The 26,951-nt window shown below is 32.3% G+C and overlaps 1 protein-coding gene and 1 long non-coding RNA gene across 5 annotated transcripts in view; one reads left to right on the forward strand and one right to left on the reverse strand.

The window, feature by feature from the left end:
• LOC146993136 (uncharacterized) overlaps positions 1 to 26,951 on the reverse strand; it is a 225,829-nt gene that overhangs the window by 135,794 nt on the left and 63,084 nt on the right. The window contains exon 2 of the long non-coding RNA XR_015038587.1: positions 7,859 to 7,982. This is a non-coding gene — a long non-coding RNA (uncharacterized LOC146993136). The remainder of the gene's footprint in view (positions 1 to 7,858; positions 7,983 to 26,951) is intronic.
• LOC118205332 (myocyte-specific enhancer factor 2C-like) overlaps positions 1 to 26,951 on the forward strand; it is a 523,715-nt gene that overhangs the window by 124,321 nt on the left and 372,443 nt on the right. The gene's annotated exons all lie outside the window — the stretch shown is intronic.

A 26,951-nucleotide genomic window follows, 5' to 3' on the forward strand; every position in this document is an offset into this window, starting at 1 on the left:
TATTAAATCAGGTAACTTATTAATCATCATCAGTAATTGTTTCAGCATTTTAATGTACAATAATCAGCACACACTCGAATCCCTTCATCTTTTTTGTTTACACAAAATATAGGATATGCAATTGCAACACTACTTCAGTTAAATCAAGTTCTAACAGCTCTTCAATTTATTGATTAACTTTGACGTTTAAAGTTTCATGCAAATATGCATTTTTTCCCTTTCTTTATTGGGTTTTAATTTTATTTTATGACAGCCCACTTTTACAGTTTTCACTTTACCTGTAAATAACGATTTGTGTTTTCTTATGAGTTGTCGAATTTGCTTTGTTCATTGCACGTTAAATATTCAAGTTTCAATTTCTGGAGAACACTTTCTATATCTTGAGATCGAGCTTGTGGAGTTGATTGAATCTCTCCTAATTCTTCGTTTTCGAAAATAACTCCGACGGCGTTTACTTTAGAGATATACTTCCTGGTTTTATTCAAGTGAACATGGCTTATGTTCCCATCAGAGAGTTTGATTTTATATGAATGATATGGACAGTACTTGATGCTCTCCCTTCCATTGCACCAGTCCATCATCGACTAAGCAGCCTGTCTCTCAGATGCTATCAAGGATACTTGATCAGCTGCTAGTTTTAAGTTTATTTTCATGTCCTGTAAATAATCAACAACTAAATCCTTCATATTTAAGGGTATCGGTATCTCACCACTTCAACTGTATTTCAGATCACTCATTGGACCGTGTATCTCTTGATCATGCATTCAGATAAAAGAAGAAACTACTGTAGTAGAAATAGGAACCTCTCTGTAAGTGAAAAACTAATTCGATAGATAGTTATCCCAATCTGATGGATAATCTTGGAATTAAATGATATAAAGGAATTGAAAATTTTGGATGACATCCAAGAAGTTTCAGAAATTCTTGTGTGCATTGAGAAATAAAATTGGTCCCTTGGTCACTTGCTATTACTTTGAGAATACCAATTCTTGTAAATATTTTCAACAGAGCGTCGCATGTAGCTTTTGCATTTTAAAGAGCATAATGGAATGGCTTCTGGCCAGTGTAAATGTTGATCCACTAGACATAAGGCATATTTATGTTTCCTAGCCAAAAGAGGTTCTATAGGAATTATATCTGATTCTCTCTTTTGTCCTCTTATCCCTATGTGAGCCTCGAAATTCTGATTCAGGTGCTCATTTTAAAACATCTTTTGTTTGACAGTTTGGAAGAACTAACTGCTGACCTGAATCTCCTATTACTTTACCCTTATGAAAAATTAGATAATCAAGTTCCATAAAATTTTCTTTTCCATGTTTTAAACTTAACTCCTTCTAAAGTAGAGCAAGACATCTGCTCATCTCATAATTTCAATACATCACTACAATTACCATTCTTCATATGAGGGAGGAATATTTATTTCAGGTGCATTTGAATACACGTAGTTCAAAAATTTCACCATCGAGTTTCGTTCCTCCCAGCAAATTACAACCGTCGAGCAAGAGTTCGAAGGTCTGTACGGGTAATCTGTATTCAACCGATCAGTCACTTCCCCCAAAATGTCTGCCAGGTAACTTATTAAATCGGAATAATCGAATTTCAACGGCATAAATAACCTAATGAATTTTGCTTCTATTTCTTCGCCGAATGCAGATATCAACTTGGTTTTTCGTTATCTTGATCACTTTTCGGAGAAATATGACTGTTTATTATCGGAATCTGTATAACTGAATCAACAACAGTATCAATTTCTTTATTTTCACTTAGTATTTTCACATATTGCAGAGGCTTAATTTCGACTTGTTTCTTGTCTAGATACTCTGTGCAAATCTGGGCTACAACAGCAGCATTTTTCTGTAATTTACTACTTTCGGAATTAGTTTTATTTTTGATTTGTACAAACTATCCGGTTAGTACATGGTGTACATGGTGTGTACTTTTGGTTTCAATATTTAGCGTTTTCTGAGAATAGTTACCAATTTCATTTCATGATTTTCTTTTGCAAGCAATGAACATGTCGTGTTCTTTCCCGATTTCTCTCGGTTTTAAACAACTGTCACCTTGTTTTGCATTTATGTGCATGGTTCTCTCATAATCAAGAGTTTGCATCAATTCATCAGCTATGATTAATTCATTCAGCGTTTCAGAATATCTCACCCCTCACCTAAGTTCACAATAAAAATCCCAGTTTTCTCTTTGTCTTCTCGTGAACTGTATATGATTTTAATTTTTTGTCCTCCTTGCCGAAAGTAAATTCTCTGAAGTTGAAATTCTTTTGAAACTGCCGTTTTAACTTTATCGTAGTCTTTCATTTCTGCCGCTTTTGCAGGAACTAGTAAATTTGCTGCCCGGACACCTAATAAATTAAGTAAAATTCTCCCTTTTAACTCTCTCTTCATCTCTTTCATTTCAGATGACCTTTCAAGTGAAGAAAAAAAAGAAATTCCCTATTTCAGGCTTAGTCGGTACTGCCAGGTTTAACGTTTTAATGCTTAATTTTTAAATTTTTCTACCGAATTAGAATGAATCTGTCCACCCTCACCTATGTTCGAATTCCTAGCCTCCGCTAGTGATTTCCAATTGTGGTTTTGTAAGCTCTAGTCTCGTTTTCTCCAATTCCAACGTATCATTTTGGTTCTACTCTTGAGCGTTCCCTCTCTGCCTTTAATTCTTCATTTTTTCCTCCCGTACTATATGCTCATTTACCATAGAAATTAAAAATTCTTTAAAAAAATTATAATCATTAAACTGCGGACTTTTTCAATTAAATTCTTCAAATAAATTAATTTGTGATCTGTTTCAACGTTTTGGCGTAACTCTTTGGCCACTACAGCTAAATCTTTCTTTATTAAGCCTTTTATGTTAAATATTTTTCTTGCTATTAAATCATTTCATTACATAAATTACCAAAACACTTTTTATACACTCAGTCCAACCATTCAATATTTCTTCATAAAAACATATCAAAATCATCTATTATTTGAAAAATAGCAGAAATCTTGAAATCTTACTGTTGAGTTTCGATTCATATCCTGTGTGCTGCACCCGTGTAAGATAAAAATTGTGTCTTGTAGACGGCACCCAGATTAATCTTTTTCGTTCGTTTGAAACACACTAAGTAACTTATGTACACTTTATACACATACGCACACAACAAACATACTTACCCCCCACCAAAAAAAAGTATATTAACAGGAACAGAATGGCAGATTATATGATTATACAATTTGTTCTACCGAACATTCATCCTCTCTCTCCGAAAGCCAGTCTGCAACTAACTTTTTTCGTTCTTTAGTCAAAGAGGGAGCTACTTACGTTTAAGATTAAAGTTTAGGAGGACTAAGCCCTACAGTTCCTATGGCATATTGTTTAACTAAATTAATTAAAATTATTTGAACTTTAGAAGTTTGATTTATTCATGATAATTTGAAGGAGAACGGTTAATAACGGACAGCTTGATGAGTTCAAAAGCTCGATTTCCACTGATTTTCATTATTTCCCCAAGGTTTAAAGAAATTATTTGCATCAACTGAAGAAGAGGTTGTATTTACTTAAAAAGAGACTGGCTTTCGAAAGTCTGGTCTCGGAAGGGAATCAAAACCAGGACCCCTTCTTGGACTTTGTTATGACTACTTTCCTGGTACCAGTAGAAATCTTCTCATATTTTCTGAAGGATTTAAACATACAGATTTCTCTTTGGATTAGAGTTTGAGCTGACTAGACGCATTCTTCTCAAATCATATTTAAATCATAAATGCAGTCGTTATCTTAAAATATACCTGTGATATATATACATATAAGATATGTTTATAACGATATTGCAGTTTTGAATTACTTAAATCAAAATGCGCATAGCTGAGGGTTAATTTGGTTTTAAGTATAGGTAAAAAAGAACATTTCCATATTTCCATAAATTGAGAGATTTCGTGCTTGTAAGTGTGCACTTTGCCATTAGGAATAAATGTAATAAAGAAGTTTAAGTCTGTTTAGAGCTTAGTCGTCTGTTACTGTTCCTACACTTGCGTGCCAACTGTACTACTACCCTTTTTCTACATTGTTTACTTATCGTTCTATTGCTTTATTTACATTTTGTAATTTTTTCTGTCGAACTGCATGTGCAGAAAAGTTGATGTGAACGGTGAGAGGGCATGCTTCCACTTTACACGCACGCAATAAACATTTATGATATCTAGAAAGGAAAGACTTGCTTCATTTCAGAAGAGAAAATATGCTGTGCTTTTGTGTAATTTTCAGAAATATGACAAAAGCCTTCCCCTATTTTATCAGTGCGCATCCAAATCTATGTGCATCTTAATCTTTTTCCGTGCGATTTACATAATGACACTCTAGTATTCCCTTTCTTGCCGCTGTAATATGTAATATATTTCATGTGGTGCTTTTCATGCCTACCTCTACTTCTACCGGAAATAATTATAGTTATATAAATATAAAAATAGCAGAAAAACAATGTTTCATGTTTTATCTGTTCCACAGTAATAATGTAAAGCTTAGGATCGACACGATGAGCCAAAAGTCACTGTGCACTTGGGAAGATAATAGAAGTACAATATTTACAAAACGTACTTGTAGAGTGATAAGGTTTATTTAAAACCAGGAAACATGAAAAATCAATGATACCCTCTTCAGAAATCTAACTTCAGACCTTCCGATGTCTAGTCGGACATACTTTCTAATTACATTAAGAAGACACGTGGCAAGCAAGGAGAAAATACCGTACATACTTAATGAAAGTAAACTAAATTCTAGAAACAGCCTATTCCTTTGTGTGGACAGGAATCCAAGCGTCTTAACATATTAACAAAGATGTGTGGCAATTCCAAAAGGGAAATGTTTCTGATAAATGTAATAGTTTAATAATAGATAATTGTAATAGTGTAGTAATGGCTTTTATACTCTTGTAGCAGAGAATGGGTAATGAACCTGTAAACATAATTTTTCAGTATGCTCCATTGATAATAATCCAGTAATATGAGATCAGATAAACATGGCGGCCATTCTCCTTTTAAAACAATCTGATTTCAGAACACACTAGTTAACAAAGCACTGCCACACTAGTTAAAGGCGCCTTATACGCACAGATATTCTTCATTCACAATATTCTGTGCTTTCATTACACGATTTTATAATTCCTATTTTTTATTGTCAGGTCATAGCGATTTCGAGCTTACCCTGTAGTGTTCTTAACAAGCTCAAACGCTTTAATTATTTAATTTGACACAAATGCAGAAATGACATGTTTGATGTAATTAAATTCATTTACTAGAATAAAAGTAATATAATTTTGAGGTATAATAAAAATATGTACTAGTCTTACAAAAGGAAATTTTAATAGAAGTACAATTATTTATATTTTAAATGGACAGAACTCAATTATCTTGTAGACATTAAGTTATTTTTGAATAAAAAAAAGTGAAAACTGTGCAGTGCCTTCGCCGGGACTCGAACCTGGACGTCTCGAGTACGCGCCTAGTGTGCTACCGTTACACCACGAAGTGCGACAAATTGTTTAGTTTTAGTTGAACATAAATAAATTATGCTTTTTGTTTTATATAAACTAAAAAAAAACAACTTTGTCTAATGCTAATGCAGTGAAAGTAAAAACAAAATTATATGATTTATTATAAGTGCCTGCATAAATTAAAATTCACCTCACTGTTTCATGTCGGGTGAAATTGTAATGGATTAAGTGTTCAGGTAAATAAATAATAATTCTTAGAAATAATGGTATAAGTCTTAGAAATTATAAGGTTTTATATTTTGCTTAACGGAAATAAAAATGTTTTTTAAAAAATTTATAATGTTTGCTTGTTGAATAAAATGCGACAAACAATAAAAACAGTAATCACTTGCATTACAGTAAATATGTAAAAGAATCAATCCATTGTCAGGACATTCCTAAACTGGGTAAGATTGCAAGAATCATAATCTATGTTAAAATAATTCCTGCGATTATTATATTTCTAATAGTAGTATAATATGTATAATCAGATCATTTTGATTTTTAATTTTTTTTGTTTTATGCGCGAAATATAATTGGTTTTCTGCTATGAAATTATTTATCCTAAATTAAAATAACACGGTACCTTTTTTGTATCCTCTTTACATCAGATGTCTCGATGTCAGTTTATTCACTTGCGATATTTTCTTTAGTGTACAGAGTTGGGTACATTTTCCCATTAAACTAATAATAAATTTGCCCTTCGAAATTTTATGACAAGATATGCTTCATATATAACATTTAAGCTAGTGTATGAAACAAAGAGAATAAACTTTTTTAATTTACTAACGACGCATACCATTTTTTAATCTATTACATAAATTCCTACCTCTTATATAGCACAGAAATGCTTAAGGCACTTCACTTCGGTCAACTCTTATTAGGGCTAGAAATGCCTAAGGTACTTCGGTGTAGTGAGAAGTTTGCTGCGGAGTTAAGGCTATTGTTTGGATTTCGCATACTAATCAGGAAACGAAGTTCTAAGCAAGCTAATTCTTCTCATCTTTTATTTTAGAGCTTCGAGAATGCCTTAAGCCCAGTTAAATATTCTAACGTTACTTCTGAATGACATGGATTATGGCACTTTTAATTTTTTCAGGGTTAGTCTGATTAAGGTATAAAAATGAATTTGCACTAACGGTTTTTTGTGAATGATTTGAAATATGCTTTTATAAAATCGAGAAATTTTCGTTGATCTATATTATAATGTAGGTCATTTTTTTATCGTAAGATTCCTTCTGATGAATTTTCTATTCAATATGCATTTATTGTAGACATCGTTACAGATCAGAAATCTAATATCAATTCTTGCGAGAATAGTTTCTCTTTCATTATGTTATGGAAATGCGTTTATTTCTAACATTAAGCATTGTAACAAAAGAGAATACCTGTTTTTGTCAAGCTCAAGCATACATTTATTACAACTGTTGTTTAATTATTACAACGGTTGTTTATTACATATACAACAGTTAGCTATTGTTTAGAAGTAGATTTGGAAAATACTATTAAACAGTATTATTTTTAACATAGTATCTTTTATTACATGCTTAAACGAGAACTATTTCTTTGAGCTATTACATTGTTAGTATGTATCCTTTATTACATGCTTAAATGACAACTATTTCATTGAGCTACTACATTGTTAGTATGAACTTCCTCACAGCTCCTTACTCTGTTACTTTTATCGATATCTTAATATTACTTTCAGTTCCTTAGTCTGTTACAGTTTTTACAGTTCCTTAGTCTGTTACAGTCCTTACGATTCCTTAGTCTGTTATTTATATCGATATCTTAATATTAATATCACTTAGTCTGTTGTTTATATAGGTATCTTAATATTAATATTACTTAGTCTATTATTTATATCGGTATCTTAATATTAAGATTACTCAGTTAGAGTCTGTTATTTATATCAATATCTTAATATTACTTTCAGTATAAAATTTGATGCCACATGACATACTATCTATAGTAGGATCAAAGTAATATGATGTATATCTAATGTAGATCATTATTTGTGTATACGTCTGTATGCTTCTTCATCCCAAGAACTTTACTTTCCAAATCTTTAATTAGGTTTTTACCTTTTGCTTTCATTTAAATAATCACCTGAAAAGAAAGTTGTAGTCTATGAAATTTTATATTTCGGCTAGACATTTACTTCACGCCTGCCGATTTTATCTATCACATCTGAAGAATCGTACGAGTCACATATTTTACATAATTACACTTACAACGCATTGAGCTAATATTGCATTCATGTCTAGCATTTTGTTTCCTCATACTGATATTGCAAATACAGAAATTGTAAATAACATCTGGGAGTTCGTTTCTGCTTACCTTCATGCATGCTCCTCGTGTTGAACACAGGCTCTGATTTTCTTCCCTTTCTTGTCCAGGTTCTGATATTTTCCGAATGGGTAAAATTGCTGAACAATATTCATTCCTTCTTTGCTCCTGGCAGCTAAAAGAATTGAATGAAAGAACGTTTTCCTAGCTTTTCTCCATGTCTTATTATTAGAATACCAGACAACATTTTCAATGTCCTCTACAAAGTGTGTGTGTGTGATTATGGCAAAGCCTCGAGGGCTATCTGCCTAAAGGGAGGGATGCCTTTCGTGGAGGACTTTCTAAGGGAAACTGGCTCGTATACACGTTACACATGGGGAAAACCACGAAAACGCCCATGCAGCCAGCCCGTTCGCGGGATTCGAACCTCGGACCGAACTACCAGTGTTCAGCGACTTTACCGCTCGGCCGCTGGTGGGCCCCTCTACAAAGATCTTGCTTGTAGAATATATAGCCTTCATTTACTTTGCCTTAATATTTTTTAGATTACTTTCAATTTATATTCAGTATTTTCCTAAAATAAATAAAGATAAACTTCGCTTTAGGCGTTCAGCTTTTTGTAATTTAAAATACTATATTGGTAGCTGAGGAATATATTAATGTAAATAGTGATGTTTAATGTGTTTAGTTTTATATACTTCTCGAGCATTTTATGCCTTTGGGAATGCAACCAATAATATGTTTCTTTTATTGCATTGGGAATGTAACGGATACTCTGTTGGGAATTCAAATAATAAATATAAACTGCAGTGCAGTTTTCAGAAGTAATAAGGTCTTTAGTTACCCAGATAACAGGCCAGCTTACGAGCGTATGTTATGGATCATTCTAAGAAGTACGAACCAATGGAAAGCTCTCCACAAAGGCACTCCTTTCAAGGTAGATAGATATTTCCGGTTTGTATTCTATAGTTAAATACGAAAGCTGACTAAGCGAGATTGTATAAAATACGAAAGCAATATAGCATTCATTTCATCCATTACTGCAATTCTAAGAATATTTACTCTAAATCCTTTTTCAATATTTCAAGTCTTTGTTTCTTTCGAGATATAATATTTCAGTAAGTTAGGAGTGTGATGCATCAATAAATAATTGTACTGCAAATGATTATATCGTCCTTTATATTTTCTACAACTTCAATATACAGTGGAACTGTAGATCTTTACTATCACTTCTTCTTTCCGTTTCCCTACCAGAATGCAAATTAGGTTACGAGTATTTAAAGCGAGGTTTTTGGATTGTATGACAGATCATGTTTCTGCCTCTCGAAGCCACATTACTAAGTTTCGCTAGCTCAGATAAGATTGTATTCTGCGATTTTGCATTATAATTAACGGCATTTAAATTATTGCGCCGGTGAGAACTTTGATCCAACTTCGTGTTAAATAAATTGTGCAGTCATCGACTACTACATTTAGTTTTAGTTTGAAATTTGACTGTTAGTTTTGCGTTACATCGGCACAAGTGGTTGGCTGACTTTCTTAAGTACAAGACGTGCATTTTGTATTCAAGATTCTGATTTAATAAAAAGTTATTTTGTAACCTTCTCAAGTCTTTGTTCTTACCTTCAGACTCATGCACAACTTTGAATGTTGCTTTGTATAATTTACTCTCTATAAGTACAAACTGAAAAGGGTTGCTATACAATTTCTGCAAAAAGTCATTCAAATGTTAGCTATTTACCTACCACTATTCCAAATACTTCTGTGAAAATGTAGCCTATGTTAAAAAAAATTAAGATTATGTGCTTAGAATGGAAATAGAGCTCCATTTATTATTGCATTTTGAAGTAAGATTTTCAATGTAGAATTTACAGTAGTAGTACAATAATAGAAAGTCGTATAAGCGAGCGAACAAATTAGAGCTTTTTTTTACCCAAGCCAAGCTTGAATGAACCCTTATGTAAAAGCATTAACATAACCACAAGACGTACGAGTATGTAGTTTATGATGCGCCTTAATGTGGAAGTAGAAACTCATTATTGATAGCTCCAAAATTAGGAAACTTTGCGAGAAAGCTTACAGTTCTGAATGTATTAAGTTATTATTTAAATCAACCAGTTATTTGTAATTTCAGCCTTTACTATAACTTCTTCTTTTTGTTTTCTTCACCTGAATGCAAATTAATTAGCTAGTATTTAAATTGAGATTTTTTTTCTATTTTAAGGTATCCGACTATGTTCGACACCCAAATTTTGGGAAATAGAATAAAAAATTCTATTATTAGTGCTATTTAGTTAGAATGCTACTTAAAATGAGAGAAACATGTGATAAGCATATTAACAAAATATAATTTTTGGAGTTTTCTTACATTTTGAGTTAAAAATGTGCTAAATTTCAGCATTGTACTAGATATGTTTCCACAAAAATATTTATCAATATTTTACTTTCATTTTTGTCATTTATATTTGTTAAGGAGTTAAATGGAATAAAGTCTAAGTGATAAAGTAAAATGTTCATTAAAAATACCTACTTGAGTGCATGCACTAGCTATTTTTTGAGAAAATTCTCTTTTTTGATTTATAAAATTTTCTAGAAAATTTTAAATATGTTCATAAACCCAAACTTTTAGTCCATTTAATTCACAATATTTTGTAGAATATTTATAGAAAGTTTCATAAAATTACTATAGTAAGATTTTAAGTTAAAAAGTTTTTTTTCCCCCCTAACAGAAAAGTTGAAACAAAAATCAAGTTTATTAATGTAATGCAAGCACAAGCAGGAGGAAAAGAAAATGTTGCCAAGTAATGAAAATTAAATCACAAAACTAATCTCGTTCTCGATACATAATAACAAAGAGAAGGGATCAAAATCATCTTTTGAACATCACCAAAAGTATTCAGATGAAAAATTCTCATTTTAAAGTTATTTAGAATAGTCTTTTTACCTTTAGATGTCAAAATCTGGTTTTTAAACAGAAACTTCCGGTTCACGGCGTAGAACAAGAACAGCCATAATTTTGCTTCTAATGACCGGAGAGACAAAGTAAAACTTAATGTATAAGCTTTAAAATAAAGTAATGAAAATATTTTGAAAAAAATTCATCAGAATTGACGATTAGAATACACTAGACTACCTTAAGAGAGAGAATGTGTTTCTGGCTTCGCGTGCACGCTACGTTGTAGTTCCTGCCTGCTCAAATAGTAGTTGTAATTACTTGGTTTTTCGTTATATCGCTGCTGGCATTGGGATTTTGATGCTCTGTTAGAATTACTGAGCCATCTTATAGTAAATTTATAAAGTGTAGTCTTTGGCTACTGCTCCCCGTTTAACTTGAATTTGACCGCTCTTTTAGTTGCATCACCACTCCAGCTGTGGCTAATATTGTTAGTACAAGAATGTGCGTTTATGTTCTAAAGTCTGTTTAAATGAAAGGGTTGTTTAAACCTTTCCAAGACTTCGTATTTGTTCCAGACATAGCGATAATTTGCTTTACGCCTTTGGGGTTTTTTGTCTAATTGCTCGTTCCAGATCAAGGAAAAACCCACTATTGCTATCTCGTAGAAAACCGATATTTAAAATTAAAACCATATAGATAAGTTTTTCGTCTATCTGTTTTACGTTGTTCCATTTTATTTTTTTAGAATCACACATTTATTTTTCTCTCGTTTCTCCCCTGAATGTGAAAAGACTTCTTGAATGATATATGTCACTGACGATGTCTTCTTTCCCAAGTAAACATTCCTTTTAATCCTCTCAAATTCTCCTCTGAGCTTCGGCGCCCGTTCGTAAGGATCAAAACAACTGTTTTCTCCGAGAATCGAAGAGCGATTACACCTCGGAGTCTTGGGATCGATTGCTTCAGAAGAACTTTTAGTTCTTAGGAAAATGTACTGAACGTTACTTTACAGAATGCCTTACACTCTATTTTTAATTCCTTTTCATTTGTAGAATCTGAAACTTATAGGAAAACTGTAAGACAACAAATAAATCCTTGCTATTTTTAATAGTTAAATATTATTTAGCTAGTTAAATAAGTACATTTACGTATTAATGCTATACTGTCTGCTAAGCTTGAACCTAAGTGTTCCTACATATGTACAATGCAAATAAATTATGCATAATATATCTAATATGAATAGAAAACTCATGCTTCGAAACTTTTTCTTACAAGTAATAAATGTATTTCCAATGCGTTTAAAAAATGTAAACTTTTACCGTTTTTGAGCCTTAAGAATTGAAAGACATATTTTCAGGATTTACTTATCATCACTAAGCAATGTTGATAGAAAAAGATACATAAATCATTGGAATATTTTGAATTCTGCTAGTGGGAATGCTTTCATTTGAGGAAATTCGTTTTCTTAGTGTTTAATAAACCGCTATTCTTAGAACAGGGTTTTAGAAATTACGTTTCAAGTTAAAGAAAAATAACTTTTGCATCGCGAAAAAAAGTGAAGAAAACATGTTTAATGAGTTACTGTTTTATTGTTACTACATCGTCTCCTTCGCAGAAGTAGTAGTTTCTTACAAAGAGCAACTGTTCTAGTACAAAGCATTTCTTCGCACAATTTCCGTACAAACGTTTCATCTGGTTAAGCTGAATCGTAATGGGTAACTAATAAACTCAAGATGAATGAGTGCCTTTAAAACAGATTGTTTCGTATTCCTTAAATACAAGGAGGAAGTTATTAAAGTTTTCGAAACTATACCGTTCGACCCTTGGAGACCTTAGAGATAAAATCGCAATATTCAATGATTTTTGTTTGTTCATGTACTAGTAATCTTTAGTTTGACTTATTTACTAAATGATTAATAAAAATTATTGAAGTCAAATCTGAACTGCTGCAGAGCAAAAAAAAAATGCCTTGTGAAGGATTATGTTTTACTCTTTGTTTGAAAATATATTTGTTATAAAATTAAAACCATTAGGTTATGGTAACACCAGAACATTTGCCTGGCCGTCCAGGACGATAGAATTCTTTTATCTTACTTTAGAATCCACTACCTTAGAGTGCACTATTTATCCACTGCTCAGAATGAAAGCGGCTTTGAAAAAGGGAAATTGCTCTAAATTAGATAACTAGAAATCTATCGGACAAATTACTTTTTATTCTTTTGTAGTCTTTTAGAATTTTTAAGTCAGGACACCGAAATCCTCATTGTCTTCGCCGGAATTCGAACTCTAGACTTCCCGACTGTTAGCAGGACGTGCTTTCCAAGTACGCCACGAATTCATGCAGTAAGGAGGGTTAAAGTGACTTACATTCTCCTTCACTTTAGTGACTAGAGAGACCGGGACCCATTTGCCAAATCCTAGCACTGTAGAGTTGTTTAAATATTTTTGAGTTGAAAAGAGAAGACAAATGCTCTTTGCTTTCGCCGGAATTCGAACTCTGGACCTTTCGATTGCTAGCCGAACATGCTTTCCAATTAAACCAAAAAGCATGTGGAGAGGAATTAAAAAATACTTTACACTTTGAGTGATAATTTGTTTCCTTTCATCGTGATATATTATGGTGTATTTTCCTTATCTCTTCTCTGAAATTTTCCATTCTTGTATTCATTACAGCTTTAAATATGATATTTAATACTTTCTGCCTCATAAAATTATATCCTAACTTGTACTAAAAGTGCTGTAACATCCTTCCCTGATTTAGCGACTTCTGCATTATTATAAAGCACGCATAAATTGATATTTGAAGTATTACATTTTTAGTGACTTTGAAAAAATTAAAAATATCTAAAGTCATGGTTTGGAGAATGATATAGGTTACAAGCGTTTACCAGTAACTAAGAGGACTAATTTGTCAGTATGGATTAAGTCGACTGTGCATTAAGAAGTAGATGGAATGGACATCATCATCATTCCACAATTTGAAGTCGGAAGCGAGTCATTCTCCTCCCCCCCAGCCTTTTTCTTTAATCGGCCCTCATTCATTCCCTTGTTACAAAGGGATGCGATGAGCATCAATGATACTTTCGACAATAATTTTGAAATATTTTAAATTTAGAGTGATGTAAAGTTTTGTTGTTCTGCTACTGGATGTTCAGAAAGAACTGATGAGTAAAGAATAAGGTCTTAAGCCTTCCAATTTACACCATTTTTATACGTAAAATAATTTATATTTTCCCTCCCATTCGCGTAGTTTTGCTTTCTTTTCAGTTCGAATTCCCTAGGCGTGGTTGTTTTTGTATTGAAAGTATCGGTCCATAGTTTATGTTGGAGGTAAGATAATGCTGGATATAATGAACGTGATGATATTTAATTGTTATTTCTTAACTCTTTAATGGATACTAGCTAAAAGAATATCTTAAATCATAAAGGGTTTTTTACAAAATAAAACTTTGTGAGGAAAGGGGCATTTTTCATTATAAAGAACTGAAATTTTAGCTTTTAAATTTATTATCTTTCTACCAAGTTGCAAACAGCTAACGCTTCTAAAATTTAGTTGTATCCTGCTTAAAATCCATTTTAAAAGTGTGACAAAAAATTTTAGTTTACTTACAAAGCTATTATTTTTATTGACATGTTTAAAATAATTAAAACGCATAGAGTTACACGAATGTATGTATATGTATAAATAAAATTTAGTGAGGTAATCTGACTAGGCCGATAACAATGAACGGAAAGCTTAACGGAAAGGTTTCAAAGATAGCCTTCAACTTCATAGCGAGATTTACTCATAGCCACTCTGTTTTCTTCATACCTTCATGATGTCAACCCCGTAGTTTGAAGCAACTGAATCATATAGGGTATATTTAGCAGAAGTTATAACCCTGAATTATATGTAGTATATGAATGCAAGTTGTCTTTGTTTTTGAAATACTGCTACTGCATGTACAGTCTGATTTTGTTAAAAAATATGTACAGCCCTACCCTAGTAGCGGCGACTGCTAGATTGTACTTGATCTCCTGCTGAGCAGGCACTATTCTGCTTGGTATACACCTTAGGTCAGAAGCCTGCTCAGTGGTTATAAATAAATAAATTTAGCACAAGCTCATAGATCCAGGGGTTTTTGCAGCCAATTGGCCCTCTTTATACATCGCGCTGGTCATGTGACAGTCCCTCTACCAGTTCGAAACACATTTGTTTGGTGTGGTTAAGGCTGCTCGCCATTCGATTTATTTATTATTCTTCGTCTTCGGATGCGTCTGCGTTGTCAGTATGATACGATTCTGCGTTATAAAATCCACCAAAAATCGTTTCGTCCATGGATACATAGAGCAAACTAATGCGACATTGAAAACCTCAGACCAAGTATCCAGTTTACGGGTCTAAGTCCTATTTTCTAATACCTGTATCTTGGCGCGTCCAGTAACTCTAAGTAAACTCTAAGGACTGACTCTCTTCCATGAAGAATGCATTTGTTACACTCTTCCTTTCTCCAATTTCTGTGGTTAGAATAATACTATTGAAAACTCATGCTATATTTAATTTTATATGGAGGAATAGTCTTTGAAAATACCAGCCGACATGTTGCAGAAGTCTTGATGTAGTACGTCAGCTTATCCCCTTTTTTGTGCTGGAAATGAGTGCAACTGAAATACTGATCAGTCTCGATACGTCTATTACGTCTCGACATCTGCTCTGTACCAGAATAAGGCGATTGCTACTGTGTTTCCGGAATAGTTCCCATTATCCGAAATAGTCTGAATATCGTACTAAGCTTGAATACCATCATTCATTCTGCAATTTTCTGTAGTTTTTCAACCATTCTTTCTTCCTTTAAATAATTTAATAGTGTTTTCTGACGTACGATGAAACTTTCGCTCTCGTAACTTTCCGCCATGAGATAACTAATTGACCAATGGGTGCAATTAGATGACCACGTCCGACGATTGCTTAGCCAGCAAGTATCTGGCTATTGGATTTAAAAGAAAAAAAAGGTAAAAGAATGTATAATTTCGTATCAAGTAGTCGTCTTCCGTCTTTTATCCTTTCATCTGTTAAAATGTTACAGTGTAACATTTCTGCTCACAGTTAAAAAATTATCATCTTTCTAAGCATAATTACGCAATCGTCTTGAACAACTTTCTCTTACTTTTATGGTTTTTATGGTTTCAGATATTTCTTTCTTCATTAGATTATCAACACCAGTATTTTAATTTCCAGTATGTTTATATCAGTTCAAATATCTTCTTTTTCTTATTATTTCAGTTCTTGCTTTGAAGATAATCTGTAGTGTTTCAAGCATTAGCTCCTTGTGTGGATAATTTTGAAAAATCAAAACTTTATTAAAATTTCTAATTTGAAATGAGAAATTTTTACGGAAGTTGGATATGGAAGTTTAATGGAAGTTGGAAGTTTTATAGAAATTCTTAGGGAGGTTTGATGGAAGAATTTTGAGAAGTTTCTATTCAATGTATACTGAAAAGCAGCACCGTCACATAAATTTATCAGTATGTTCAAAAATAGTTTTGGGTTGTTGCAAAGCTAATCTGTACAAATAGAACTAGCGTTGAAATAAAACCTAATGTCGAGAGAAATTCCTCTTTGAATAAATTTTTCTAAAATTTTAAAAACAACATACAAGTATTAAAATTTAAATATGTTAAGGAGGCGAAGGAAATTGCGATTTCATTTTTAAAAGTTCCTTATATTGAGATTCGAAGTGAGATGTACTGATTCTAAGGAACGAGGCTAAATGCTCATCTGTCAGTCTACTTCTGAAATAAGTCTTTCTAAAGTTCATAGTTGAAAACACTTGTCCCCATGTATAAGATGAAGCAAACATAGCACTAATTTTCTGGGCATGAGATATTAAATTTGGGAATTTACTTTCCATAATGATTTGCAAAACTCTAACTTTGGCATATTTAGAACAACTGCTTGAGGTGATTGTTAGATTGTAACTCAATTAATTCAAGCTGCAAATCTAACCTCACTGCTTCACAATTAACGTTGAAAGGAATGGTAAAATTATCCAATTCTGCTTGAATGGCACTGAAATCTTGAAATCTGGATACTGTTTACCGTCTTGAAAAAATTTTGTTCGTCTGATAATTTTTTGCAAAGACTTTCTGCATTTTGTTTTCTTTCATATTCGGACATGGCTTCGTAATTGGAATTCTAATGCTTATATGTGAAATGACGGGAAATGTTATATTCTTTGAAGACTGCTATAGCTTCATTGCAGATGAGTCACACTAGTTTATCTTTTACAACTGTAAAAAAGTATTTCCAGGTCAATTCATCATTAAAATCGCGGCACTCTGAATCAACTTTACATTTTTTAGTATTCATTTTGAGGATGAGATAGTTTACGAATAACCCAAACAAGCAATAGCTACGCTATACTTTTAATAATTTCATCACTATTCACAATGATGGTATATGTCCGCAATCTTTCCATACGCAATCAATAATATTAGAACTCGCGGCAAAAGAAAAAGCCGCTCGCTGGAGCTTAAAATGCGCAGTCTGCCACATGTGAGGTCTAATTCACCTATATTGCATTTCCATATGTCTGCTCCCTGAGAAAGAGATGACGCTTGTTGTTGCTAATCTACAGCTATAACTAATAAAGGACTTCCGCTTTTAACACTTTACCAATTGAAAGCTGTCTGTGTTTGCTAATTCCGTCAATTTATGTTTTGTAGAACAAAAATAGAGAAAGTAAAAAGATCACCAGTCCTTTGAAAAAGAGGATGAAAAAATAATATTTAAACAAAGTAGAAAAGGAGATGGATTTATAATATATATATATATATATATATATTTGAATTTGCCACGGACCGGCAAATTAAAATTCTATCCGCGGGCTGGAGTTAGCCCACGGGCCGTAATTTGCCCATCCCTGTCCTGCACAGTTTTATTTAACTTCTTTATTGATATTTCAAAAAATATTTATAACTCTAAAATTTTGGGAAAACTTAGTTATGTAACAAATCTCAGCTGTAATTTTTTTTTTTTTTTTTTTTTTTTTTTTTTTTTACGATGAAATAGTGTGTCTACGTAATCTATGTATATTTTGTGCATTTATACACAGCAAACCTAAATATAGTTTTATATATTCCGAAGCTTATAACCTAAGCGAATATGAGTAATGTCTTGCCAAGTCCAGAATCCAGATTTACACCTACTGTTTTACCGCCGCCCGCTGACACGTCCCTAAGGAAGGGGAAGCAAAAATCTCTTTCCCCTTTTCACCCCCATTTAAGTGACATGTTAATGGATTGAAGCTTCTTCGGGAGTGTCCTGTTCACGCTTAATATACCTGTACAGGAAGACATTTTTCAATTTCTTTTCTTCCTTTATATATTTCACCTTCTCTCTTTATTACTTTTAGGGGTATATTTTGTGGCGGAAATTTGCGGAGTATGTTTCACGTCTTTGCAGCCCTTTTTTACATTGTGAAAACTAAATTTACTTTAATCCTCTTACTTTTAAAGAGTACTTCGGGTAATTTTCTCCTTGTCTAAAGTTTTGAAGCTATTAAAATATTAAGATTCGCGTAAAATGAGTCTATGATTTAAACATTGCCATGACTTTTATCAACAGTTTTTCTGAATTCTAGAGAAATACACATTAAGGAATTTCTATGATTCATAAATTATTTTCTTCCTGTATTTGTAGTATGTATAAATTTGGTACCTATTTGAAAACTTTGATCATTTCTTTTTATTTTACATTGCCAATTCTTAAAATAAAGTATACCAATATGTCAACGTTAGGTGTACACAGAAATGTTTTTAATTATTAAGTTTGCACAATGACAGATAAAAACTAAATATAATTATAAAAATTACAGATAAAATTATAGATGAATTTATTAATATCCATTTCGAAGATATGTTTTCATAATTTGCATGTGTCACATTTTAGATAGCGCGCATTTCAAAGGGATAATAGTATATAATCTTAATTTTTAAGCCAAACTATATTAAAAGAGGAGAGAAGTCGTTGAGGGTCATAATTGCATAGGCCGAATAAAATGCCGAAATTTTTAGATCGATTCTTTTGCACAGAATCGAATGGCTCTATGGGCTTTATACCTTTTCTTTCCTTTCCAAATTACAATTTTCCCCATTGAATTAACGTATAAAAAGTGTAACTTGGCATTTTATAAACGATTCAGAAACTTATTGCATACGGTTTTGTGACTCCTTTTTTAGAACTGCGAGCATGTCGTTTTTTCAGTTTCTCATCTGAAAAGTCAGTTTTTCATCTAACAATTAATGGTTAGAAAAACATCCTCCCACGTAATTAGGCTCGGGTTGGATTCTCTACGTATTTATCTGTTGAATGATATCTTTTATGAATCGGATCACTTAAATATCTGTTTGGAGACTGATGGCAGGGAAAAAGAGATCACGGGAGCTGTAATATTATTGGCAGAAACTGCTGTATTGAATGCACTATTTACTTCAATATAAAGTCCTCCACGAAGGCATCCCTCCCTTTAGGCAGATAGCCCTCGAGGCTTTGCCATAATCAGATACACGCACGCATCATATTTACTACAAATGCTTAGAGTGTGTTTATGTGGGGGAAAAGTAAGGATTAGGAATAAATATTTTTCGGTCAGAGTCGATGGTGAATCTGGAGAGGCTCCCCTTCTGGATTCCTTTTATTTATTATGTACATTCATTACTCTAAGAAAGGTGTGACATGGTCCGTAGGTAGTTATGCATGTTTTGCAAACTACCTCGCAAGTATACAATTTGGGAAAAATGAATGCAATCTAAAAGGATATCGTTTTTAGCACCGATTAAGTAAATTTAAACGTATGATTAATACCAGATCTCTCCTCCACCAAAATTTTAACATTCTTCATGTTAGCTGTTTCTGATTACCTAAAATGCAGGGTGAGTCAGAACTATGGTTTACACGGTTAATCGCATTGTAAGGTGACAGTATTATGACTAAAGGAAATGAAATACTTCCACTGGAAAATCAAATCGTCAAAGCTAAGAACAATGCATGGCAATACACACCAGACTCTGTTTATAAGTTTAAACCTAATTTGCATTTAACTTTTCTGTTGTTAACCTATGTTTAACCTTTCTGAATTGCAGCCGAAATCTGCTTTTAACTTAAAATCCCAAAGCACTGTTTAAATAAATTTTTAAAAAGTAGCAAAATTAAACTGTATATTTATTTGTACTGTAGAGACATTAGGTTATTTCGAAGCAGGAGACATGAAAAATGAGCAATGCCCTCGCCGGGACTCGAACCACGGACCTCTCCAATACGCGCCGAGCGTGCAGACCGCTACACCACGAAAGCATGCTAAGAAGACGAGATAAATACCTTATACTCTCCCTTTTAAAGGGCGACTAGGGATTAGGGGACCAAATCGCCATATCCTGGTGGTGGAGAATCATCATCCACCACTTTTTTTAGTTCGGGCATCACTGTAGAGACATTAGGTTATTTCGAAGAAACTGGAAAGATGAAAAATGAGCAGTGCCCTAGTCGGGACTCGAACCACGGACCTCTCGAATAGTAATGACCACTACACCACGAAGGCATGCTATGAAAGCGGTAGAAATACCTTAGTACTACTAGTTTGTGGTTAAAACTAAAACATAATAAAACATAAATCATCTGTTCTTGCGGGATATTTGGAATAGAGTAATGTAAATTGGTACGAACACCAATTATTAAATTAAATCTTAGCAATCCAGAGATTACTAAACGTAAATACTAGTAAAATCCAGAACTCACCGAAACTAGATCAACCGTCCAGTACAGAGTAGAACAAGAGGAGAGCAATACAGAGTAAATACACTAGTTGCGTTGCTAAATCCCTGTCCTAACTTCTATTTTCATTCACTATTTGAAACAGTTTAATTTGAAGTTCTGGTAGAGTTAATGGAGGAAAAAGAAATAGAGGACAGATTTAAGAGAAAGCAACTGCTAATTAAAATAAACCTTACAACTTTATTGTCTCAAACTTATTATGCAATGTTTCCAATTTTTACCGATGTGTCTGCATCCGTATTCCTGCGAGACTTTTCAAAAGATTTTCTTTTCTTGTTGTTCGCTGTTGTAAACAATCATTTTCTTCACTTTCCAACATTCGATGGCAACAGTGCTGCATTAAAATCATCTCAGGGTCTCATAAACATTCAGCGCACTGATCAGTTATTAACAGGATCTTTCTGACTAATATCTGGAGAATGATCGGTTATTAGCGTCTGAGCAACCAACTATCAGAGTCAATATGTGCGATTACAAATGCTCATAACGCAAATGTAAACTACCGTTATATGTTCAGAGTGGCTACTGATATAAATTCAGGCACAAAACTCTTTTCTGAAATTAATTAATATACCATTTATGATTTTCCTGTACTGTATACAGTAAAATACTACATTTGCTTCAAACACGTAGCCATAATTTTGATTCAGCTTGTAGAAAGATAAGCATAACTTTCATTAGATGAGATGACAAGTGCAGTTTTATGATGAATTGTAAACTGAACTGAACCAGAAGTTTAAGCTGCATAATAAATACGAAGTAGCTTGGGAATAAGCAAATAAATATTGGGGTTTAACAGACACTAGTTTAAGAAATTCTTACATCTTACGTAGAAGTTTTGTGTGAAGGCGCACGAAACGTGTCAAGTAGTTTTGCTCTCTTTGTTGTCAGTGAATTTCTTCTATATTAAACACAATTAAACTTTGTTTGAAGTAAAATATTACAGTCTAACGAAGGAATGCAGGCTTTTTTCAACGAGTTTTAGCATTTGTCACTTAAGCAAAAAAAAAAAAAACTCTGCGGCCAATGGAAATACAAACTAAGATGCGATAGCGAATAAATACAAAAGGGAAATATCTAAAATGTCTTTTAACATATTTTTGTTATTGAATTTGGAGAATATGCTTACGTAAACACTTATAAGACTACTTACCCCAAAAAGTAAAACAGATATCAAGGAGCGATTGTCTTCTGAGGCTTAATGGTCATGATAATTAGCTACAGATAACAAAAAGTTGTCAAATTCAATTGCCGGTCGAAGCAAACATTTTACTCTACTTTATTAATTAATTACTTTATTAATATACTACTACAAAAACTAAAAGCACAAATTTTTGAGTCAAAAAAATTAACTGAAATTAAAATTTAGATATCACGTTTTGTAAAAATATTCTTAGTCTTTGAAAAGATTACCTTGCGAAAATCGAAAACATAAGATATGGCTGATAAATTAAGGGTTTTTTGAGGAACGATCTAAGACATATCTAAAACCATTTAAATATATATATTAAGAGTTAGCTAAGCATTTATTGGACGGTAGTTTGATACAGGTATTTTCAGGTGGCCAATGAGTATCTTAACTGACTGCACAGTAGTTTGCTGCAGGTATTTTCAGGTGGCCAATGAGTATCTTAACTGACTCTTTGTCAGCTGCTAATCACCATACAGTGTTACATGTATAGTAAGATAGTTACAAAAAGGGAATTTTATTCTTACGCAGAGGGAAAAAATTTATGTAGCCTTTACATACCCTCTCTAATCTTAGTTTAATTATTTATTTCACAAGCATAAAAATTATTTAGTTTCCGATAATTTGCTAAGATATTATTATTTTATTATGTAAGCTTTTTAAAATATGAATTTTACTTCTAGTCTTTAACACTGAACAATTTTAAAAATAACTCTTCGTTAAATAAAAAACGACATGTGTAAAATAGAAGGGAATTTACCTACACTTAATCTGTAATAAGTAAAAAAAAAATTGTCAAGGGAATTTAAAAGCATCGACTTTGTTATTGATAAAAATGCGAAGCAAAGTAAGGAAATTCACTTGACACGTTGTTGCCAGGTTACAAAAAAGAACTAAGTTAGCACGAAAGCACGAAAACTAAGTTTCTGTAATTATGTGTCGCCAAACTTCAATTGGTAATGTGAAATGATTACACTTCTGCTATTCGTACATCAGTTAACACATTTTTTTCTTTCACACAAATTGCTAAATGGCGGGGAAATTAATCACTAGCGTATCAGCGTATTTCTTAAAACTAATTTCCTCATTGACTCACATAATATTGCATTGTCCTCTTTTAATTTTCTTCTAAATTCCAGTTATCGTCTTTCACAATTTATTGTCAAGGTCTGTTGCTGGAATGTTAAAGATTTTGAAACTGAAAACTTTGAAATTGAAGTCTGTTGTTTTTTACTTACTTTATATGCGTGATACTTATCATTTGTTGTATAAAATGTCTCTTTGACGACTTTTATACTTTGCATATTTTAACTTCAATATTTATTTATTAATTTGATTATTCTGTACGTAAGATGTGGGTGAACAGTTGTTACTATAAATTGTAAGTTGTGTTATTATTTCGTAAAATTTCGAACACAGAACCTTTTCATCTGACGCGCTTTTTTCCAGTATTAATATATAGGCGTCTAACAAGGTATATGGCATTTTTTTTAAATGCATGTTTAGAATTTATGCACACGTATTATTGAGTGTTAAGTAATTTGCTTGGGTTCCTGATAGTTAACAAGATGATATTAAAGAAAAAAAATGACTGATAAAAGTGATAAAATTATACTTAAAGCATCTGATGAAGAACAATAAAGTACAAACCATTTCTCACTGAATATCTTAATGTCCTTTCGTTTTCTTTGCAAACATAAAATGTACGAAATGTGTGAAGACTTTACGTGAATTGTCACTATGTCTTGTAAGGTACCACAGAATCTGAGAAAAAGTGTAAAGGACCCTTTATTCAAATAAAAGTTAACAGATGTTACCACTCGTACTTCTAAGATATTATGTTAAATGGATTCTAAGATTTATGTTTTATGGCTTAAATCAAAGATAATGAAGTTGACTTAACAACAAGTTAGCCCAACAAAGTAATAACAAGTTAGCCCAACAGTTACACAGTTCAAATAATGCGCAAGTTGGCTTTGACCTAAAGATCGGTTGGATAAACCTAATGGCGAGAATAACGCAACGCCGTAGAATTCTACTCTCAGGAGAATCGAAACAAGCAACGTGGCTTTCGGCATGCAGAACACGCTCTGATTCTACCCTCCAAAACCCTCTTTTAAATGCTGTTTTCTTTCTACCTCATTTGAATATCACGAGAGCTAGAAGTTCGCATTCTGTCAGGAAAAATAAAAATGAGGAAAACAGGAAAGCTAATAAACATATAATAACTCGTTAAAGAGCTAAAACGATACCTTACATCTTATTAAAAATCCTCCATCAAACAAGATTAAATTTTGTAAATTCAAATCCCAAATCCAGGAAACCAAGGACAAAAGCTTTAGAAATTACACAGACGTGATAGAATACCTAAATCATAGATATTTTATGATTTATGAATCAAAACTCTCACTTAATTAATTTCCTTCTCAGAGCAGGCAACTACTCCAGTCTCCTTTCATAAGTTTCTTACAGAGAAGAAAGTAATTTTCAAAATTTTATGAATACTCCCTGCTCTTGACAGTACAGCTTTTAAATCAAACGGTCGAAAAACTTCCAAAAGTTAAAATTTTTGCGATGCTCCTGTAAATGTTGGCTGCTGATTGCCAAATTAATTGCCAAGTCCAGTATATTTCGAATGGCGATAGTTTAATTCATCTGAAACTATTCACGAGCTTTAGTCAAATACAAAAAAACAAAAATACGAGTTGTCAAATACAAAAATACTGGAAGGAATAAAATAGTTATGCACATTATAAATATAGGCTAACACAAAAGAGACTTAATCCTATTTATAAAGCGCAAAATAAATAATAAATGCATACAAATTTACAATAATGTAATAAAACAGTTTATATAGTTATATATATGTATGTGTGTGTGTATCAAAACAAAGATTTATGGTAATTTACAGCTGAATCCTGTAGTCGTTCCGATATATGGAAATACAAGGTTTCGCCACTTACATAATTTAGTATCATTTCTAAGTTGCCTTCCATATATTTCTGAATCTAGTATTACATAACAACTTAGGGAAACTGAAAGTTCACACTTATTTTTGAGTAAATCATTTATTGGATAGTTGAAATGTACGACTGTCTTAAGGGAAAATAGTGCACTTTTACAGTTATATTTCAATAATTATGATTTATTTTACCTTGAAATTAGAAGCAAAACGATAACAGTAAGACGGCAAATAATTTTGTAATGCATTTTGTTATTTTGAACGTTTTTGAAAATTTCCCGATTTATAGTACTTTTTGTTTCTTCTCCGCAATGCACCGCCTCAGCATTAAAATATCGGCAGGTGATTCATCTTCTTTGTACTTCGTATGAATAAATTCGGTTTTGATTGTATTCAACGCTCTGTATAAAAAAAAAAATCTTGGATTTTTTTAGATGTTGTATACCGTCATTCGATTACATTGTGAGCCATTTAAAACGCGAAAGATGCGCTTATTTTATTTATCAGGCAAAAAATTTATGATCACCTTTGTCTGCACTGAAGTACTTTTTAAAATAAAAATAGACGGTGATAGAATTTCCCAGCGAAATTTTAAAAATGATCTTGAATAGTTTCGTGAAGAAGAATAGTAATAAATTTAACGCTTTTGAAAGAAAGAGATGATTAATAAGCGATTTTTGTTAGTGATTTTGTATATCGTATTGGATTGATATCAGTACTTTTTATTTTGTGTATATATATATGCATATACAGACTACTTACAGGAAGATGAAAATTTTCCTGATCTTCCTGTAAGTACTAGTTCTCCTAATGATGAAAATCCTCCTAATGCGACAGCCACTCACAGAAATGAAAAGTAGATGGATTACCATTGAGCCCATGTACCAGTGGGGCACTTGGGCAAGTGCCCAGAGGGCTCGTGCATTAAAATGGTCTTGCTTTTAGGCAAGCAGTGGGTTTTGTAATAACCTATTTAAATGTAAATCCTATTTGAATGAGTGTCAAATAGATATCGGATCTTTTCTCTGGGTGTGTTTTTCTTATATCAAAATAGAAGACACTTTAAAGAAACTCAGTTTTCGTCTCTAATGAGTCTACAGAGAAACGTGTTTCAAATGGGGAAAGAACATATTAAAAAGTAACAAAAAAAATCAAAGAATTATTCATTTAGAAGGTCTCCCCTTTTTAAATAAATTTTCATAGTAGTTTATTTCTTTAAAAATTTCCTGCATAAAACAGATGAAAAATTTTGCACTTGCAGAGTTTCTTAATCTATGTAAATATTTAATTTTTGAAATACTATTCTTTTTATAAGCCGATTAAAAGTTTGATACGATATGATAAGCCTACAAAATAATCTTCGTAATAAGATTAAAGTCGTAACTGAATGTCCTAAAATTCACTTCATTCATTTTTATCCTTTAAATCTGTTAAAAAAAAAAAAAAAGTACTGAGTTTTTAAAATAAATTTCTCATTATACGAAACTGTATCAAATTAATAACTGATTTTAAATGTTCTACCATCATACTCAGAAAAATGTTTCAAATTGTTTGAATGTGCTTCTTCAAGTATCATTCTTAGATTGCTCAAATGCAATGTACTAAATAATTTTAGTGTATATAAATACTCCTGGAATAATAATCACATTAATCCCTCCTAGAATAAATAATATCGAAATATCACAGAATATTTCGATAAGTCTTGGAGTGCGAGGAGTGTAATCACAGAATATTTCGATAAGTCTTGGAGTGCGAGGAGTGTAAAATATATTTTTTTATCTCCTAAATTTATTTACGTATTTCAAGGTAAAATCTGCAAAACGAAAAATAAATAATAATTCTGTTGTAATGAACATGTGACGATATTTCCATTCAAGTTTTCTTCGATATTTCATTCCCAAACTAGTAGTGTGCGTAGAATGAGTCTACATATGTGTTGCCATCTAGTGAGCGGTTTCTTCATTAAACATAGTGCTGCGTTTATGGTGGATGTTAATACTGAACTTTGTAAATAAAATTAAAGTGTGAATAAACAGTTCGATTTTATTTATTCATTTAATTTGGAATGTACTTAGTTACAATTTGGTTATTATTTTATAGAAAAATATATTCATTATTTGGTATTCGGTACGCACGGGACAATTGCATATATAACAATGCTTTAATTTAATTTTTACTTTTTATAATTTGCCGGATATAAATCTCTTTATAAATAAGAAAGCACAACATAAAACGAAGAAAATATGCCCCCTCGGTAACAATTTTGCTGGTTAAAGAAAATTTGAA

The sequence above is a fragment of the Stegodyphus dumicola genome, chromosome X1 (genome assembly GCF_044657685.1).
Source record: "Stegodyphus dumicola isolate Sdum_Otavi_A_Nest chromosome X1, ASM4465768v1".
NCBI classification, from domain to species: domain Eukaryota; kingdom Metazoa; phylum Arthropoda; class Arachnida; order Araneae; family Eresidae; genus Stegodyphus; species Stegodyphus dumicola.